The sequence below is a fragment of the Andrographis paniculata genome, unplaced genomic scaffold (genome assembly GCF_009805555.1).
Source record: "Andrographis paniculata isolate CXL003 unplaced genomic scaffold, ASM980555v1 Contig60END, whole genome shotgun sequence".
NCBI lineage: Eukaryota > Viridiplantae > Streptophyta > Magnoliopsida > Lamiales > Acanthaceae > Andrographis > Andrographis paniculata.
This window is the reverse complement of record NW_026137596.1, coordinates 6,355,852-6,371,342: the sequence shown is the minus strand read 5'-3', so window position 1 is coordinate 6,371,342 and position 15,491 is coordinate 6,355,852. Positions and strand designations below refer to the sequence as shown.

At 31.3% G+C, this 15,491-nt stretch overlaps 1 long non-coding RNA gene across 2 annotated transcripts; it reads right to left on the bottom strand.

The window, feature by feature from the left end:
* Window positions 1–883: 883 nt before the first annotated feature.
* On the bottom strand, window positions 884–5,179 carry LOC127259902 (uncharacterized). 2 transcript variants are annotated; one of them, XR_007840596.1, is made up of 4 exons: window positions 4,781–5,179; window positions 2,757–2,845; window positions 1,228–1,363; window positions 884–1,132 (listed from the first exon to the last, which is right to left on the bottom strand). It is a non-coding gene; the product is annotated as an uncharacterized LOC127259902 (long non-coding RNA). The 2 variants fall into 2 exon arrangements; XR_007840594.1 differs by having other exon boundaries at window positions 2,769–2,845.
* Window positions 5,180–15,491: the final 10,312 nt, after the last annotated feature.

Sequence of the window (15,491 nt, the reverse complement as noted above, 5' to 3'; positions counted from 1 at the left end):
TTTTTGCTAAAAACCCTTATTTTTATGGAAAGCGTTATTTTGATTTTCTTTTCGAATGATGTCACATGGTGTACTCTGGTTGGCAGCAAAAAGATTTTTTACCCTTCACTTTTCATTGGATGCTATTTTTCTTTTCTTGATGAGATTGATTAAATTATAGCATTAGAGTGTAATCATATCACTACCAAAAAAATGACTTTTTGTAGCGGTCAAAAATTTGTAACGAAAATTCAATTTTTGTGCAAAATAGCCTTTTATGTCAACTCTGTTACGGATTTTGACCGCTACGAAAAATCGTGGTACAAAAAGTCTAGGTTGCAACAAATTCCGTAACAAATAGGTGGCGGTCAACCCTCAAAATAAGCATGTGTTTATTGTATTTGTTGCGTTTTTTGTACGTAACAAAAACATCGATCATATTTTTGGAACAACATATGTCCGTAACAAAATATTCGGAACAAAACTTAAATCCTGTCAGAGAACTATTTGTTAGGACATATTTTTTAAACGAAAAATGCGGTACAAATATGGAATCTTGCTAGAAAACGTTTTGTTGCAATTTCGTCCGTAACAAAAAATTGCGTTACAAAAGTAGTGTCCTGTCAGAGAACTGTTTGTTGCAAAATTTTTCCGCAACGAAAAATTCGGTAGAAATTTAATGCAAACGTACAACACTTTTTGTACCAGCCATTGTCCGTAATAAAAAATCCGCTACAAAAGGTGTCTGTCTCAAATAAGGATTTTGTCGCCACGAATAAAATCCAATTGTTGAATTTTTTATTGATCAATTTGCATCACAAATAAATTAGAACATAATATTATCGTAATTAATCTGAAATCCTTGTTCATATATGCACACTGACATCAATCCAACAACATTTATGTTCGTGTCAAAAATAGAATACTAGATGTTAACCGTACTTTAAAACATCTTCAAAAGTCACCATGCCATACACCATAACAACCAAACAACTTGCTAACACTTGATCCCCAAATCCAAAATTAATACGTGAAATAAATAAATATGGTATCAAATTGCACAATCCTAAGGTCGACTAACAAATACAACTATGAACGACCAAGCTCATCGAGTGTAAAATCACAGATAAAGCAATCAGAGGCGGTCAACCAACTGCAATGTGTTTCCAATGATATATAAGAATTATATCGGCATCTAAAGTAATTTAATTCCCAAAAGAATAAACATTTTTAAAGAAATTGTACAACCTTGTAAGTCCACTTGATGTTTTCTTCGTCGAGTACCTCATCGAGCATTTTACTCCTGCATTACTTTAGAGAATAAGTATGGTCACCGGGACTGTAACAGCGGTAACAAATGCCTTGACAATAGCTAGGGTATCACCTATATAAAAATATAAAACCAAAGCTAATATTAGGAAATATGATATCTCTAAGCAACATGAATGAATATAATAAAAGATATAAATACATCAAGTAATGATAGCAATGGAAACTTCATAATAAAATAAAAGTTATCCTTCAATTTGATGTATGGACACTATCTTAAATATAAATATACCAATGTCTACAACCGAAAGCATTAGTCAAGAAGACTGACCACCAAACATTAGGAAGATAAACCACACAACAATAAACTACGAAACAACTCTCCCAACACTGGTAAAACAACATTTATAAACCACCACAATCATAATTCATATCAGTCCATACAACTAAAATTATACAATACGGGGAAAATCCTTCAGCAAGAAAAATAAGATAACATCTCCTATGGCAAAAAATAACCACCAATCAAGCTCTATATAGAAAATTCGACCATACAACTACTTGATACCCGAATAAAAGTCCCTACAACAATATCAGCAGATGCCAACAAATTTTCCGATGCCATCCAATACCAATCTCAATCCCAATATGTGCCATTCAACTACTTACTACTATTAAGTTACTCCAAATAATAAAATAAATATCCACGAACAGCCCATATACTAATATAAATAAAAACAAGACTAATCTATATAGCAAAATAATTAATCAATGAGCACTTATCCTAATATAATTTAAACAAACAACAATAACAAACATAATCAATATTGCAGTAACAAAAATTGCAATTTAACAATTAATGGCAACATGCTAATTTAGACTAACTAGACGTAATTAACAATCTAGTAGTTACATAATTACGACTATATTAATATAATATAATCAAGTAGAGAACAGCCTCCAGCAATAATATTTACTGAACCAGCGTGCAACTAAAACTGCTCTATATTCTCTCTTCTTCATCATCTCTTTCCCACTTAAGTTGACTGAGCCTAATCCAAAGAAACCAAAATCTATTGCACAGAACAAAGCAAGCAAGAAGCAGAAAACCTACCTCTATGGTTAGTAGTTAACTAACCCTTTAAATACAGCATCATCATAATATATATTCTTGAAATAGCTTATTCATTAGGACAACCTTATCTAACAATCTATGTATAAATATTGCAGGCTGCAGATGGTGCGGCATAGATAAGTTTGATAGTGGCAGTTGTTGTGGATTACAAAGGTTTTCTTGTTGATAGGACCAAGACTGGCGGTTGGATAATAATTCGATTCAATAAGTTAGTTCAACGTCAACTTAGCTTTGACATTGGATATATAGATAAATATTGATAATATTTATATCACTTTTGTGTATAACAGTAAAAAGAAAGAAACTAATCACCACTTGCAATTCTTCTATGCACTCTTGCCTCTATAAAAAAAGAAATCTTCTTAAGAAGTACCTGTCGGATTACCTAGATTGGTATGTTATGGTAGCAGTCGCATACAGCTTATCCTTTCTCCTTTCTCTTTTGCCCCTCAACTCACAAGTCTGAAAGATGAAAAGAGAGAGGGGAACATGATTCAGCAGGAATAGAGTGAAGTATTTACATATATATGTATATACGTAATTGGTTTAGATATTTTCCATGTAGGGAAATCTCTTGAAGGTAGTATGACTAAATTCCTATGGCCATTCTTAATGGCAAGTTTTCCAGATTGTGGGAGAACAAATATAAACCCTTAATAGCTTTGTCCTTACAATTGTTCCATTGCAAACTATTTGAAATGTAAGTTTGATACCAGGCATAAGCAAATTCTACACAAAAAGTAAACCCAACATGTATCTTATAATAAACTAAAGATTTGTAAGGGTTGATATGATGAACAAGTGATCAAAACAAAGACTACTATAAGTATTGGTTGCCTACATAAACTAGTTCAAACAAGCAAACATGGTCAAATAATAAACAATAATAATCATGATGGTGTGTGAACTTACGATTCAATTGATAGTAAAACATGGGGGACAAAATAGTAAGGATATAAGACAAAAGTATAAATATACGGAGGACGAAACCAACTGCCATCATGCTATCGGAGGATGGAGTACCACATTCATCAAAGGAATAATCTAACCACATAAGATACAATAATCAATCAAATACAGAGAAGTTGCCAGAACATTGCCCAATGTTTTTCAATTAATAAAACATAGGGCTCACAGAAACGCAGTGATTGGTTGTTAAAAAAGAACAAAATCCAACAATCAGACAAGAGTATAAGCTTATGAACATTATGACATAGTGGGACATCAGAAAGAAAAGCTTATTTTAGAACATGAAAAGAAAGTTTCAAAATGATATCTTCATTGATACAAGAGGAAGTGATGATTTCCATGAAGCTCATTCATAATCCAATAAATATCGTTGCTAGTTACATAGATATAGATCGCTATATATGCTACCATTTTAATGAATACAAATACATACGTACATAGAAACCCATTACATATGTATATGTATATACATACACCGTATACCTCTAATTGTGTGCTAAATAATTCAGTTTTTGGATCAGAGGTAAGCTGATGAACTTATGATCATCTATCATGGCCATGATTGTTAAGAAAAGAGAGAGGTTGAGTGAGGTTGCACACGATGTTGATATTAGCGAGCAAGGAACAACAACTACTTCATTTCCTCCAACTATATACCGTAATAACACAATTACACAAATATGAATAACCTTCACTTACCAGCAGCAACATAATTCTAAAATATGCCCCCCATAAAACATTAATTCTTCTTTCCAATCTTATATTTTAATCTCTAACCTCCATCAAGATTTAGAAAATCAAATTAAAAGAAAAACAGTTTTTATTTCAAAATTGATGCCCAATAGTTTTACTTTAATGCTAAATAAACACTGCAAGTAAACTCTTCGCTTTATCTAGATTTCTTTCACTCACACTATAGTGTATAGTACATTGAGAGCATTGAACTACATATTCAAGACCTAGATTCATAGATAGATTGATTAAACAACAATAAAAAACCAAATATGTTAATTCACAAACTCATTTATCTTTCAAAATCAAGAGTGTTATCATCCTCTTCATCTTATTCATCCATTTATTAACCTCAATTAACAAAACAAAGTTTTGTAGCATTCTTCTAACCACAAAATAGCGAAACAAACACACGATTTCAAACATGCAACTAGTTGAACTGTTTGTGTGCGTGGTGGAGGTTAGAACAAATTGGCAAAGCTTGGTCGAGGTGAACCTTATGTTCATCAATGGCTAAGAACACCTCTTTCTATAATGACAAACCATACACAAACCAACTACAACACCAACACAGAAGAATCGAAATAAAACGCCACCAAATAGAGAAGAAATTGAAATCACACCGAGCCACAATCAAACAATGAAGAATCCACAATAATCAAGCAAGAACACAGAAAAAGATAAGCCACATGTTACCAAAATTGATCCATCTCCATCCCCACATCGAGAAACCATCGACAATGAAGAAGAGAGATAACCATGAAACAGGGAGAACAATTGGGACAACCTGAGATTGAGCGGGGAATAGCTTAATCTAAGCAATGGTTGATGGCAAACCTAGGGGGTCGACGAAGGGATGCCATTACCTGTAGCAAATGGTCAGAGAATGACCACAAGCATGCGATGGTAACTAAACGGACTCGACCTACCATATAGACACGAGATAGATAATGAGGCAAGAGATAGAAGTGGGGGCTAGGATAGGATGCGGGGAGTGGCAGTGGACCGGATCTGGTGAACGGAAGTTCACCGCCGGAGACGGCGGAGCTTGCTTCAACGAGGGTTCGATAATAGAAGGAGAGTTAGGCGAGAGAAATTGAGATCGATTATAATTTTGGCTAAAACCCAAACTGTAACATACTTTTATTTTTTTACTTTTTTAATTTTTTTTAAATAATTTTATTAATTTTTTAAAATTTTAATTTATAATTATCATTTAGTTACGGTTTATAGGCGTAACAAATGTATTTACAACGATATTCCGTTATCATTGTGATTGTTACGGTTGAATTATTGAAACAAATAAAAAATAAAAGTTGACTAAACATAATATTTTTTATTACAATATTTTTGGTAACTAAAAGTACTTTTTATTACAAAGTCATTGTTGCGGACAATAGAAGTGTCTATTGCTACAATGAGATTTCCATGTGGGTAAAAATGTCATTTTAATGTAAATCTAATTAAGGATTTGATTTCATCATTTATGTCCGTAATTAATCATTACAAATATAGATTTATACTGTATTTTATATGTTTTAACTGTCAAGTAAAAATTTTACACTAAAAAAAAGGTGTTTACATTGTCTACTAATTTCAATAGGAAGGAAAATTTGTCCAAATAAGATAGGAGCATGCAACGCCATGAGAGGAAATAAGCAGCAGTAGAGTGAATATCAATATACTTTGAATGAAGATAACATTCGGGAAAGGGTGAATGAAATCCAATACATAAATCGGTTAATAAAATAATCGAAAAAGCTTTTATTCATCACTCCATACAAAATGAGCACCCAAAAAAAAGGCCATATGCATATGTAAATAATGAAGAACCATAAGACTGAGTTACCTTGGATGTGTGTGCCTATAAGAAATCCTGGAGCCACCCGTTAATAATAATAGAACTCGGTGCAAAGTTTCTTCCCCTCCCTGATATGAGTTACTACTCTTTGATCACTTATACTGTCTCAAACATCTTACTGCATTTTTCAACTGAAATGAAATATTACTATCAAAATCAAATTGTACATACAAAACAGTCATAAGAAGACATAATCACAAGGTGATACTTAACATGTACCCCTCTTTCAGATCTATCACAAGGGAGACAAAAACCAAGATTTGCTTTATCCGGTACTAAACGAGAGCTACGAGCAACTAGAACTATTCAATTATGTCTGTTTTTAGCAAACTCCCTGCTAGCCCCAACGAACACTCAAATATATGTCCCATAAAACTTCGAGTTCCAATAGGTTTTTGTTTCAAAATTAATTTTAACATGATTTAATATTGTATCATATGTCAATTCTTCTAAAAGCATATTCTAGAGAAATATACAGCATTCTTTTATTAGCAATTCAACATGTATATACGTAGTTTGCGGCCGTCCACTTAATATTGCATTTTTTCAAAACCTTCTTTGTGAATATATTGAACAATTTCGCAACTATCAAAATTCAGAAAAAGAATTTCTGTTTACGATGTTTATGAAACATTGCCTACAAAATTTAATCTATGGAAAACATAATAATCCTTTTTTGGTAGTTTTGAAAATCATAACATAACCTAATTTAATGATATAAGTTAACAAACATCAATTTATATCATAGTTTTATAAAACATTGATTTTGCTATTTATAAATCAATCTAATTGGCCGTTATTTAGGATAATATAATCTTTTACTCTAAAATTATACATCATTAATTGAAGTTTTAATTAAATCAAATTTATTTACTTTATCAGGATTTTTAATCAAATTAATTAAATAAAAGTAATTATTCCAACATGCCCGAGAAAAACTATTGATAAACTAACTTCACGACTATAAGGATTAAAAATAAAATAAAATTTTAGGCACATCATTTTTCTTAGTGTTCTTACAACTTATTTTTCGATGACTTTTATAAAATATTGTCTACAAGATTTAATTCACGAAAAATGTAATAATCCATTTTTCGGTACACTACCAAAAATTTTGGATTCGGCCACAAAAATTTGCTTTAGAATTTGAACTACTTCGGAGATAAAAAATAAAAAAATAAAAAATAAAAAAAAAATTCCCTTTGAATTTGTATCCGATACGTACCCGAAGAATTCAATGGTTTCGAAAATTTTGAACCTATTTAAAATAACATCGGACTTTTTGAGACTATTTTAAATAGTTTTGGAAAATTTCGAGACCGAATCCGAAGTTGCAGCCATTACAGGCATTGAGTTAATATTCATCATTATCTCATAATTTCCGAGACCAATTTTTTACTTTTGAAATTTCTGTAGAAATTTTTATTTTTTTTAAATAAAATAAATTTGAAATGAGCGATGAATCTTATTTCCAATGACTCCTCCTTTTCCGGAAAGCTACCGCCGCTTCAGTTTGGATGTCAATTGGGTATGCATTCGTACCCAACTTAATTTTGCATGCATTCGTGCTTAATAAATTATCTAATATATTTATGTTGATTGGGATATTCTTGGTGAATATTGGAGAATGAAAATAATTTGAAAAGATTTTGTTGAAAAATCCAAAAAGAAAAAGTGTTGTGAAGAGACTTTTGTTGAGCAATGACAAGAGTCAAATTTGATGCCATGGTTGATGTTTTGGTTATGGATTGATTCGACGTGGAGGACATTTCAGTCCTACACTGGATTTTGAAAATTTTCTAGGCCTTGTGTTGTTGCACAAATCATTGTTGATGCTGCAAAGTTGCTGCTACAACAAATCTGATGTCGAATCAACCGGAGTTGTTGTTGTTGTTTATGTTGGTGCTGCCGCTGATGTTGATGTTGCTGCTGCAAGTATTTTTCAGTGGACCAAATGAGAATGAATTCTTGAAAATGGAACAAGTGAAATTGTTTGTGAAGCAACTGAAATTCTTGATGATATTGTTGGAACAGTTGCTGGTGACGGTGATAAAGTTGCTACTGCAACCATTTCTCAGCAAATTGAAGGTACTTGTTCTTTTTGTCATTTGCTCCCACGAACAGGGAGTAATGCAGGAAAATGAGAGATCATATTTTCAGGGGGAGTTGCCCAAGTTCTGATGATGTCTGCTTTGCTTATTGTTGATTTTATCTGTTGTTACTATTTTCGTTGGAAGTCCGAAGTGATTACAACCGTATCAATGTGAAGGCTGTCTGTAGCCTTTTTATGTTTGTTGGCATGTAATAGTTGGACTCACTCTTAGATGATTGAGTACGTGAGTAGGTTAATTCCTGCACTTTTATTCGTGGTTTTATATGCCAAAAAGGGGGAGAATGTGAATGGAAATTCCCCTAAGTTATTTTGGCATATGAACTAATGGTGTCTTAATTTCTGCAACAAAGACTTTCCAAAAGACAAAAGACATATTTGAGGAAAGATCAAAATATGGAAACTCACTCCTTCCATTACAGTGCAAAGGAAAATTAATGTGGAATCTTTTATTCCAGGAATGTGAGTGATTTACTCAATCGGATAGGGTTGAAGATTGGTAATGTGTGATTTGGAGATCATACTTTAGAGAGAAGAATATTGAGTGAAGCTCTCATCCATCTATCCATATCGATTCCCTTTAGTTTTGAATGAGTTTTGATAGAAAATTTCACCGGAGAGGTCGAAGGTGTTCGGAATTAATGGAGTTCCAACCGGAGGGAATGATCAAGCTCTGGAATTCTCTGCTGTGTGGTCGTTGTTAGTACGAGGTTGTAGCAACGAGAACCTTATAAGGTATTTTCCTGGGTTAGCCATGACTAGCATTAGAGTTAAATGAGTTGTGGTTGTTTGTGTCCTTAATCAGCATTGGTTAGTGGAATTCCTCCTAGATTGGTATCCCCCGGTGTAGATTGGTTGATAATCGAACCGGGTCAACAAACACCTTGTCTTATTGTTGTTTTATGTTCTGCATTGTTTTTCATTGTTGAAATGTAGTTATAACTGTGAACCGCCCACGCTTCAGGAGTTGGCCCTTTAAAGTGCTTGAATGTATTTTGTTCGATAAATCACTTCCCCAACAAAATGGATTTGAAACTTTTACTGATTAGATATAAATAATATATATAATAGAGGTTTGAAAATTTAAAACCTTCCTATTATACAAAAATATTATATAATATAGTTTTGGAAGTTCCGGGATCATTTAAATGGGGCTTATAGGCAGCTAAAGCCGAGGGCCTCCATGCAATTCCGTTGATGGTACTATGCTTAGCCGATTAGTTGGAATCGATTGATTCACTAGAACACGTAGAGGTAGATTCAGGCTGAAATCCCTAGATGCACTTAGTGGTCGTGCATATAGAGCCGCTGCAATTGTCACTTTATCCACAGTCATTTGCCCCCCAACCGACAAGTAGGTCAACGAATTATGGGCTTACGAACCCAAATGGGTTCTATAATATGTAGGGAAATGTAGAGTTGTTGACTTCAAGGCATCCAATTCCCCTTGGTCCCGAGGGTAAAATGCTGAAGTTTTTTCTCCCAAGATGCTTTATTCTTCAGCTGAAGTGAACGTCCAATTTGCTCCCCAAGTGGATTAGATGATTTAAGGAGCAGCGCCAATAGACAATTTTGCTCTTCCTAGTAGAAGAAAACTTGCTTCTCCAGCCATATTTTGTGTCCAACTTCGCCCCAAGCAAGTTGGTTGAACTGCTAAGTCAAATCGATGGAAAATTCGACTCCACTTGGTGGAGAAATACTTATTTCTCTGGCCAGATTTTGTGGCCAAGTTGTCCCCTAAGTTGGATAGAGAGGCTTGAAAAGCCATATTTGTATACAATCCAACTTCCTTAAATGAAGAAACATTCATTAGAAATCCGTCCGTCACAACAGCATCTCCATATTGTAGCCGATTTGTGATAGAAAGAGAAGGGCGACTTTGAATTTTATGAAAATGAAGCGACACACAACCGTGGTCCTACTGGGCATCCTAATTTGTTATATTCGAAAATTCGAATATTCTTAATCTCGCAACGGCTTGATGAAATCGGTTGAAGAATGGATAAGGGTCCTTTATGGCACTCCAAAAAACTTCTAGGTGAATATTTCGTGTCTGCAGAAAAATGAGCTAACAAAAAATCCGTTGAAGGATATAAAGAGAAAAAAAACCTTTAAAATGGAATTGCATTAAAATTAGAAATAGTAGTCTTGAAAAGTACATTTATAATGAAAGAAAAGTTGGAAAGCAAGCAAATAAAGTTGCAAAAAAAGTACATGACAAGGGATGTAAAATACTGAAAATAAAAATAAAAATAAAAATAAGAGACTAAAGGTTGTTGTGTTGGTCGAGGATTCTTTTTCTGTCATTTTCTGGCAGCTTACATAGCTTTACTTAGAGGTTGAAACTCCTCTTCCACTTGAATGCTCATAATTTCCACCATTAATGCAGTCTACATGTTCTTTAATAATTAATATTCATAACGGTCAAAACTTGCTACTTCAATGTTCATCATTGTCGCATAACTTTCATGCCTTTATCAATGATCAACTTCTCAAGCTCCATAACCGATATAACTTCCATGCCTCTTGAATGACTCCACTTAAATGAAGATAAACCCATTGCTCTATCATAACCCTCAAACTCTTAATGGTTGGACTTTATTGTACTTTCGCATAGTGGGCTTTCTCCACCCACTTTGGGCTGCATCTTCACTGGACTCGAGTTGTTTGGGCTCCACCTCTTCACCATAGACCTTTTATTCAACCTTTGGGCTCAAGTCCCTACTTGAGCTTCCGCAAATTACGTATACTCACACAATTGAGCTTATCCATCCGTTTGAGCTTCATTTTTTTCATATTTTCAATTCATATTTTTGGGCTCAGCACTTTTATTTGGTTCGTCCGAGGCTCTTTAAAATAGTCTCGAAAATTCTAAACTCAAATGACAACGAACCCTTCTCTTCTAATACCTTTTCGATGCTAATTCTAAAGCTTTTTAAAATTTATCTCGGAATCAGTTCAATATCCATTCCAAAACTAATAATCAAATTTCCGATAGTAACATTATATATAATTATGTGTATATATTTTATTTATTAATAATATTGATGAAAAAATATATTGGTAGAAAAAAATTAGATCAACACACACAAAACAAACACAATTAATCTAAATGTAATATTTAGATTAAATATAAGCTAGATAAAATTTTAATATAGATCTGACTTTTTTAATATATATATATATATGAAAAATTAATTATCTTTATTTATGATATTAATACGTAGAATTTTGATTAATTTAAATTTTAATCAATCAATAAACAATAATATTATACTAGGACATTCATACAATATAACTATTTGTTATTATTTAACACAAAATATATTATTTGTATTTATAAATAATGTTGATTTTCTTTTTACAATATATCATCATGATACTGATTTTTTTCCTCCTTCAATATAAGTAGCCGCGGTCTTTGAAAATGAATTCAAAAAATATTTTTTATTTATTATTTAGATTATATGAACTATATATTTATTATTATTTACTAATAAATAGAAACACAACGGCATAATTAAAGATATACATTTGAATAATTTTATTTATTTTTTATTTATGTGAAATTTTATAGAAAGTAAATTTATTTTTAGTCACTAATTATAGTAAAAATATTTTTACTTCATTTGTCATTCAAACTTATGTCACTTTTTTTTTTTTTTTTTTTTTGTTATCATTCAAAAATATTCTCATTTTCTTTTTTCTAAATTTTCTTTACTATAAAAGAAATTTTTTTCTATTTTTACTCACTTTTCTTTAAAACTCGTACCTGATCAAATTGACATAATTTTACATGACAAAAAGAGTATAATATATTCCAGTATTTTATGAAAATTGTATAGAATATTATATACTTCCTCCGTCCGACTCTAATGGTCTCATTTACCTTTTGCGTCATTGTACTTAACATTAAAAATATCTTTATATTTGTATTATTTTTGTACAAACATCATTACAATAGTATTATTATAAGACACTAATAGAAGTATTTTTACCATTTTCTCTTGATTTGTACTATATTTTTATATAATAATTAATATTTAAATATCAACATACAAAAAGTAAATGAGACCGTTAGAGCCGGAAAGAATGAGTATTTTATTTATTGCATATATTTTTTCATTAATATAAAATTTGCATTTATTATTGTCCAAAAACAACGATAACTAAGAATCATGTATTTATTATGTAGATGATCTTATATGGAAGAATCTTGATAGTGTTGAGAATATTTTCAGGAGCTTTAAAAAGAAAATGAATATCAGGTTCATGATTGTTAAACCTCTTTGTGTATATATTGAAAGAATTAGGATTTTGATTTAGTAATCATGAATGAAGAAAGGTTGTTATGATTGTATAATTTCAAATTATATATATACATACTAGAAAAAAATTTGTATTATGCACAGGATTAGATAATATATGTTTTTTTATGTCAGTTAAAATTGATAGTTTAAATTTATGCATAATATATTTACAGTTAAAATATACTTTTATTATCTTTAACATATAATAATGATTGTCACTATATAGTTTTTATTTATCCTACTTTTTTTTTACTTAACTTTTTAGTAAAATTTTTGTGATACTTCTGTTATATTTTTATTTACCCCACATATATATTAAATGATATTGTTTCTAAGTTTTTATTTTCGAATAAAATAACATAATATTTCAGCGAACAAAATATTATAAATTGATATATCTATATAGGGATGTTCATAAATATATATCAAAAAAATATTTAGTATAGCTGTTAAACTGCTAATATATATGTATATATATTTTTTATGACATGAAAACTACAATCGCTAATCTTCGAGTGCGTTATGAGTAAACTCCCGATTGAACCTAATAACCTACAAATTAGACTGACAAGACAAATCACACTAGACTAAAATATATAATATTTATCATATCATAGAAAAATAAATTTAATCTGATTTTTTATTTGTTATTTATAAAATTAATGGTATGAATTCGGAAGCACTATATATCACTACCAAAAAATGACTATTATAGCAGTAAAAAATTAGTAACTAAAATTCAATTTTTATGCAAAATAGTCTTTTATGTTGACTTTGTTACGGATTTTTACTGCTACGAAAAGTTGCGGTACAAAAATTCTTTGTTGCAGAAAAATCCGTAACAAATAAATGACGGTCAACGCCGTAAATAAGTTCTTGCTAATTATATTTTTTTACGTTTTATTCTACGTAACAAAAGGATCGATCATATTTCTGCGATTACATATGTCCGTAACACAAAATGCGGAACAAAAATGGCATTTTGTCGAAGAACCTTTTTTACGACATATATACGTAACAAAAAATATGAAACAAAAGTGGAATCCTGTCAAATATTGTTAGGACATATAACAAAAATTGTAGAACAAAAGTAAAATCTTGTTAGAAAACTTTTTGTTACGACGTATGTTTGTAATAAAAAATACAAAACAAAAGTCATTTTCATTGTGGAACACTCTTTGTTACGAAAAATTTCATAACAAAAAATGTGGTACAAAAAGCGTCTCTGCATCAAATAAAATTTCCGTCGCCTCAAATAAAAATTGCACGTGTCATGGTATTTCTTACGGATCCAATTCCATGACAAATAACTAAATGCATAACTTTATCATAACTAATCTAAACTCCTTAATGAAAACTTGCTTTCATGAAAATAAACAATGATATCAGCAGTTTACAAATAAAAAATAATAGTAAGAGAAATCATCGATACTATTTTATACATAACGAATATGGTCGAATCTATTTCAAAAATGGCTGAAAAGCATAACATTTTCTTTTTACTTAACAAGTACTACATGTGAGATCATATAAAAGAATAGCAAGTAACAGGTCATACGAAAGAATAAAAAACAACAGGTCTGTAATTATGAAAGAATTAGAAGCAACGAGCTAAAAGAGAAAAAAAAAAAAAAAAACATCAAATTTTATGTCTATTTCATCTACTAAATATGCATACAATTAAATATGTAATGCAACCAGAAGAATTCATTGCACTTCCCACTCGCAGTAATCAACTCTAAGCTTTTCTAGAAATAAAATATCTAGTAATAATCCAAGACTCACCGACGTCTAAGCTCTTTAGAATAATAATAGCGAAATCATGACCCATATATGGAATACGTACAATTTAAATGAACATGCATTCATGAACATATTCACTATCAATGACAACTACGGTCCACCAACAAAAGTGCCTAGGATACAATATACAACAACCGAAAGCACTGCATATCTGACGCGGCCGTCCAAGCTCAGAAAAACGATTATTGAAGATGGATGTGCTAGACATTATAATTATTTTATATCCAACTCAAAGGTCACCCAGCCGAGTCATCCCGAGACTAGGATCATAAGAACTGGGACTTCAAGACTAAGACAATATATCATGGAAGAATCTCAAAGTTATCTTATTATATATTACCTATTATTATAAGTTTCTATATAGTATAATTCAATATCTAGAACTTTTATTTCCTTATAGTTAGACTTACATTTTGGTTTGTTTCCTTTATTATTTTTTGCCTTTTATTTTTCTCAAGGACCTCTGTATAAGGTCTTTGCCTATCATTATAATAGAGTAGAGTGAATGTTGAGTAAAATTTATTTATTGTTTTCTCTCAATATTTTTCTAGTGCTAGGATGTGATTTCATCCCACTTAGATATGTCAAATCTGGTTTTTGGAGTGATTCCATCGGTTCGTGCTTCCAATCCTTTGCAGTGGAATTTAGCCTATTGTTTGTGTTTTAATCTATGAGTTGATTTCAGATCCGAAACTTATTATTGTGATTGGTTATCATCCATATTAATTCAAATTAACTGCACTATCCTTTCTTCTTTATCCCCTCTTCTTTCAAATCGGGTATTTGGAGTGATTCTATCAGTTCGTGGTTTCCAATCATTTGTAGTGAGATTTAGCCTATTGTTTGTGTTTTAGCCTATAGTTTGATTTCAGGTCCGAGACTTACTCATGGTTGGTTATCAACCATATTAAATTCACATTCTCTACACTATTTTTTTTTTTCCATTCTCTACACTATTTTTTTTTCCATTCTCTTTTCTTTCATCCATATTCTGAATCCATTAGTTCTATTAAACTTTATGGCTAAGGAAATTAGGATGGGCATAATCATACGGGGTCGGGCCGTGTCAATATCCCTAGCACTGAAAGTACACTGAATTACATTTAAAATCCAAAGAAAGCCGGCTGAATGGATAAATTCCGAATGAAACAAATATTGTCGACTCAAAAATACAACAAACCTAATAAAACAAGCTAAAATCAACAACAAGAACAAATGGTAACTCCTACTGAGGGTTTAACCTCAAATCATAACTGTGTCAGACCCTACAATGATATATATTAAAAGTACGTCTTGAAGATTATGCATACACATATAAATTTA